The sequence below is a fragment of the Eubalaena glacialis genome, chromosome 9, assembly GCF_028564815.1.
Source record: "Eubalaena glacialis isolate mEubGla1 chromosome 9, mEubGla1.1.hap2.+ XY, whole genome shotgun sequence".
Classification (NCBI taxonomy): Eukaryota; Metazoa; Chordata; class Mammalia; order Artiodactyla; family Balaenidae; genus Eubalaena; species Eubalaena glacialis.
Window position 1 is genome coordinate 21,495,755 of NC_083724.1, and position 6,045 is coordinate 21,501,799.

Sequence of the window (6,045 nt, forward strand, 5' to 3'; positions counted from 1 at the left end):
AGACCCCGCCCGCTTCAGCAGTCTTTTAGATTTTTTGCTGAATTAAATCGCGTTTTGTGTGTGTTTGTTTCATAATAAACATAAAACACAAAATATTATGTGATTGTAGGAAACTGAGCACTATTAACTGAGCACTTATTAAGTGCCAGGATTTTGCTAAGCGCTTTACAAGCATTCCATCATGTAATACAACAGCTCCTTTTGACAGGCAACTTTAAACAAGTTGCTTAAAGCTAGGTTCTGGTGTCAGACTGTGTGAGCTCAAATCCCATTTAGCTGCTTACTGGCTGAGTACCCTCCAGTGTCTCACCTGCAAAACGGGCATTACGTGGGTAACTACCTCACAGACTTGTGCTGAGGATTAAATGAGTTAAAACACAAAACAGTATCTGGAGCTAAGACAGTGGCTGCAATTGCTAAGAGTCTGCTAATAGTACAAGGAAAGTACTACTATGATCCCCATTTTTATGAGGATTTAGGATCTTGCCAGGGGGAGTCACAGTTACTATTTGGTAGTGGTGTGATTGGAACTCAGGCAGTTTGACTTGTGGTAATATGATTCATACTTTTTAAATTACATATCAAGGCCAAATGTGGAACATCTGTGTTAGGCTGATTTCCCCAAAGCATTTACATCCAAGTTTTCTTAATTTGAAAAAAAAATTTTAACTAGTATTGAAAAAAGTAATGCATCTTTACTGAAGAAAATAGAATGTGCAAATAAGCACATGGATGAAAAACCCATCCCCAGAAGGAAGTACTGCTAATAATACCTGAGCTGTCTTGGGGCTTTTTTTCTTAGGATTTGATAAAGGAATCTAAAGCCAGAAAGAACCCTCTGCGGGGGATCCAAACCAGTCTGCCTGGGTATACAGGGAGAGTGCAGCTCCCCAGCCCGCAACCTCCACTTTAGGAGGTCTTGGCAGAGGGCTGAGGAGAGAACTCAGCCAAAGGGAGAAGGGGCCAGACCTCGGGTGACAGAGGGTATTCTGAGTTCAGAAACTGGACACTTGTTAAGAACGAAATGCTAAAGAAACACATCACTACATCCTGCTGCATGTTGGGGCTCAGGCACCTCAACCCCGAGGCCTCTCTAAGCGACAGCTATACAAAGAGAAGAGAATCCTTCCCTTCTCTCAGCGCCTACAGCTTCAGCCCCAGATCTACACCACTTACAGTTATGGGAACTTGGTCAGATTATTTAGTGCCTCAGTTTCCTCATCTCTAAAATGGGGGCGATAATAGTATCTATCCCTGAGAGCTGCTTCAAGAATTAAATGGGCTCTTATCTGCAAAGTGCTTAGCTTGGGTGTATGGCATACCCTAGGGCTAATAAAAGTTTTATTATACATGTAAGGATCTGTAAATATACTTGTAGCAAGTTTTCAGGATGAAAATTGTGTAAGATTCTTTGGCTAAGGGGGTGCAGTGTTCCTGGCATGAAAAGAAGTTTCTAGTGCATCCCGGTGGAAGGGTGAAGTCCTCGTAACAGTGTTGCCCTCATCTGGGGATGGAGATGGAAATGAGCCACCATAGACATTGTGGCTACAATTTTTTGTTGTTATTCTAAGGGCTGAAGCAGCGGAGGGCTATTAAACCATATGGTAATAACACATAAAACAGAAGGTGATTTTGTGTGGAGGGAAAAGAGACTGGGGAGAGCAGGGAGAGAAGAAGGGGTTAAGGTCCTTGGGGAAAGTGGGGCCCCTTCATTGGGTGTGGCCTTAGAGCAGTGGTAGCCCTAGGAGGACTGGAGGCAGGAAAGCAAGGGCAAAATCCCCAGAAGTGCTCCCAGGCAGAGGGACTAGACAGTGAAAGGGGCTTAGGTCGGAATGGATTTACTTTCATAAAATTGGAATCATCTGTTCCAGCACTCAGGTGCTGAGTTAGACTGGAACTGGAGGATCAGCCGCTTCCCTTAATGTGTATCAGGCCCTGCCCAACATATGTCCCCACGGGAAGCCTCAGGATACTCATAAACTCCCAAGTGGTGGCTCTCAAGCTTTATCAGACTTCAGAATTACCTGGAGTGGTCGGGGGAGAGGGGTAGTTAAGCATACAGACTTCCCAGTAAGATTCTCATTCACAAGTGTGTCATGGACTTGTGATTCTCATTCACAAGTGTGTCATGTCATGCAGGAATCTGCATTTGTGGCAGTTGTGCTCAGACTAGGCTACAAATGTGCCCTATGGCTGCTCCTAGAAACACTGCCCTAAGATGGTGGAGACAAGAAAGAAAAGAAAAGAGGACTGCCCTGGTGGCACAGTGGTTAAGAATCTGCCTGCCAATGCAGGGCACTTGGGTTTGAGCCCTGGTCCGGGAAGATCCCACGTGCTGCGGAGCAACTAACCCTGTGCGCCACAACTACTGAGCCGGCACACCACAACTACTGAAGCCCACACGCCTAGAACCCGTGCTCTGCAACAAGAGAAGCCACCACGATGAGAAGCCCACGCACTGCAACGAAGAGTAGCCTCCACTCGCCGCAATGAAGAACCAACGCAGCCAAAAATAAAATATAAATAAATTTATTTTAAAAAAAAGAGAAAAAGAAAGGGAGAAAGAAAGAAAAAGAAGGGACGAAGGAAGGAAGGAAGAAAGAAAGAAAAAAGGAAAGAAAGAAAGAAAAAGAAAAAGAAAGAAAGAAAGAAAAGAACAGACGAAAGGAAAGAAAAGAATGAAAGGAAGCAGAAAACATTGCTCATAGTAAGGGTTTTTTGGTTGTTTCAGTGAGCACTGGGGATTGAATATATATTTCTTACTGAGGGTCATGGTCAAAAATGTTTGCAAGCTGCTGCTCTAAGGTGACCTCTGGAGCCTTGGTGGGAGGGGGAGGGCTGAATTTGAACTTTAGGGCTTGCCTAGACAGGACACAGTGAGCAGGGGACAGAGAAGAATGGACACCTTTGTTACATTTTAGTCATTCAACAGATTTATTGAGCATCTACCTATGTGCCAGGCCATATTTAAGACACTGAGGATACAATAGTAAAGAAGAACAAAGTCTACTCTCCAGGACAAATAAAACACATGGATGTGCAATATAATGTTGGTAAGTGATAGGAGCTACGAAAAAGACTCACTTGTTATAGGAAGGAGGGCCTGACGGAGGTGCTGATCTAGAAAGGATGATGGAGGAGGTCTCTTGAAGGTGTGGCACTGGAACTGTGCCCTAGATAAAGACAGCAAGCAAACTGTGAGAATATCTGGGGAAGGAGCTTTCCATGCAGAGGGACAACCAAGGGCAAAATTTCTTTTTATACCATGAACTCTGCTCTCTCCCCTCACCAAAGAACCGTACACAATTTACATTCTGAAACTGTACTACCAGTATATTTACAGATCCTCACACATGATGAAATATTCATTAGCTCCTACTATATGACATAGGTGGGAACACATTTATTTATTTATTTATTTATTTAATTTTGGGCTGCATTGGGTCTTCGTTGCTGTGAGTGGGCTTTCTCTAGTTGTGGTAAGCAGGGGCTACTCTTCTTTGTGGTGCGCAGGCTTCTCCTTGAGGTGGCTTCTCTTGTTGCAGAGCATGGGCTCTAGGCACACAGCCTTCAGTAGTTGCAGCACGTGGGCTCAGTAGTTGTGGCTCGCAGGCTCTAGAGCACAGGCTCAGTAGTTGTGGTGCACGGGCTTAGGTGCTCTGCTGCATGTGAGATCTTCCTGGACCAGGGATCGAACCCCGTGTCCCCTGCATTGGCAGGCGGATTCCTATCCACTGCACCACCAGGGAAGTCCGGAACGTATTTATTTTTTAAAAATTGGGATTATCTGTACATTCTGCTCTATAATCTGACTTTTCACTTGCTTATGACATTTGGTTTTGGTCTTTTTTTTTTTTAACTTTTTATTAGTGAACATTCGGGAAAGTCTATTGGAAAGGAAAATTCCCGGCCTTTACTCTCCCGCAGGCCTGCTCCTTAATGGCAGACCCAGCCCTTGTCTGCCTGCCTGTCTCTGGTGTCAGGGCTGGAAATCATCTGACTGGGGTCTGCATGGTTTCCAGCAGTGGCAAAAAGACTCTCGACACTGTGACTTCTTTTCTCCTGTGATGTATTCACAGCACAGCCGGCCTCAGCTGTCACCTTTCAGAGGGACTCGGCAGCCTGCCAGGGCAGACAGCCTCAGACCACATGCGGTGAAGTCCAGGCCCCTGAGGAGACAGAGTCCTCTCTGCTCTGGCCAGACCAGATCCAGAAGGGACCGGATGAGACCAGATCTTGTCTCCGGAAGGCTCTCAGGACCAGCCCACTTCAGAGGAGAGACGATATCAAACTGGGCAAGTCCAGGAGAGAATAACCAGCTCAGGCAGTAAAAAGCCAAGAACTAGGATTATATTTATACAAGGCAGAGTTAGAGGCACTGGTAGCGTTAAGCCGAGGGGATGAAAGGTGTAGGGGAAGGAGGGGGTACGTGAACTTATGTTGCTTACACCCACAGCGTTCCATCTTGTGTCCTAATCGGCTGTCCATCACTGTCCTCCTCTTTCATTTTTTATTCAGAAATACTCAATGATTAAAAAAAGAAAGAAAAAAAATACAACCATGGGAAAGAAATCTTAACATCATAGAGGATCACCTCTATCCTTATATGCATCAGTATTTGGAGGGTGAGAAGTGAACGTAATGACCAGAAGTGGTTGTTTAAAAAGAAAAAAAAAAAGGACGAGAAGAAAAAAATACAACCATGCCAAAAATACTCAATGAGCATCTACTATGTGTTAGAACTGTGCTGTCCAATACCATAGCCACTAGCCACATGTGGCTAGTTAAAGTTAAAATTGAATACAATTTAAAAACCAGTTCTTTAGTTGTACTAGCTACATTTCAGGTGCTCAGTAGCCACAGGTGGCTTGGGGCCAGGTACTGGACAGTGCAGATACAGGGCACTAACATCATAGTAGAATGTTTTATTGCAGCACTGTGCTAGACCCTGGGTTAGACACCAGAAATAGATCCAGGTGTAATCAATCAGTCACTGCCCACACAGAACTCCCAGTCAAGTGAGAAAGACAAGCAAATGAGAAATTATGCTAGGCTGGGGAAAGTGTGTGGTCTTTGTAAGCACAAAGGAAAGATGGCTAACTCAGTCTGGAGGAAGACAGGAATGGTAGGCAAGACTTGAGGGTAGAGAGGGAGATGGCCTGTAAGCTGAGGATAAATAGTTAGGCAGAGATAGGTGAGGGAAGTAAGGAGCCCTGGGCAGAGGGAACAACTATGCAAGGATTCACAGGTGACAGCTGAAAAGCCAAGGAGCTGCAAGCAGTTTCGACCATTGTAGCATATAGTATGGGTGGTAGAGGTGGAAGATGAGACTCAAAAGGTATATACCAAACCTTATAGACCTCATGAAGGAATTTGGATATTAGCTATCTGTTGTGTATAAGAAACCATCCCAAAGCTTAGCGGCTTAAAATTGCAACTGTTTATTTGCTCACATTTCTGTGGGTTGGCAAATTGGGCTGGGCTGAGCTCAGCTGGGCTGTTTTTCTGATGGTTACTCCTGGGGTCGCAGTCATCTGATTGCTCAGCTGGGGCTGGATGGTCTCAAATGCCATATGTCTGGCATTCGGTGCTACCTATTGGTTGGGCCATGTGTCTTAAACAGGCTTGCCTGGGCTTCTTCCCATGGTGGCAGTGTTCCAAGGTGAGAGCAGAAACTACTAGAACTTTTGAGGCTTAAACTCAAAAGTAACACAATGTCACTTCCACCACATTATATTGGTCAAAAGAAGTTACAAGGCCAGCTCTGATAGGAGAAGCTACAACAAATTTGTGGCCATTTTAAATCCGTTACACCCTGGGATGAGTTGGCCTGAAGCAGGGCTGTGGGTAGAGAGAAGTGGAGAGATTTTTATTTTTAGGATATTTTGGAGTCAGAATTGAGAGGTCTCGGGGTTTGTTCTAGAACAAAGAGGAGAGGGTGAAGTTACAAATGACTCCTAGATCCTTGGCTTGCGTGATTGATGAATGGTGGTGCCCAGTACTCAGAGAGAAAAGAGGAAGAACAGGTTTGAGGGGAAGATAATG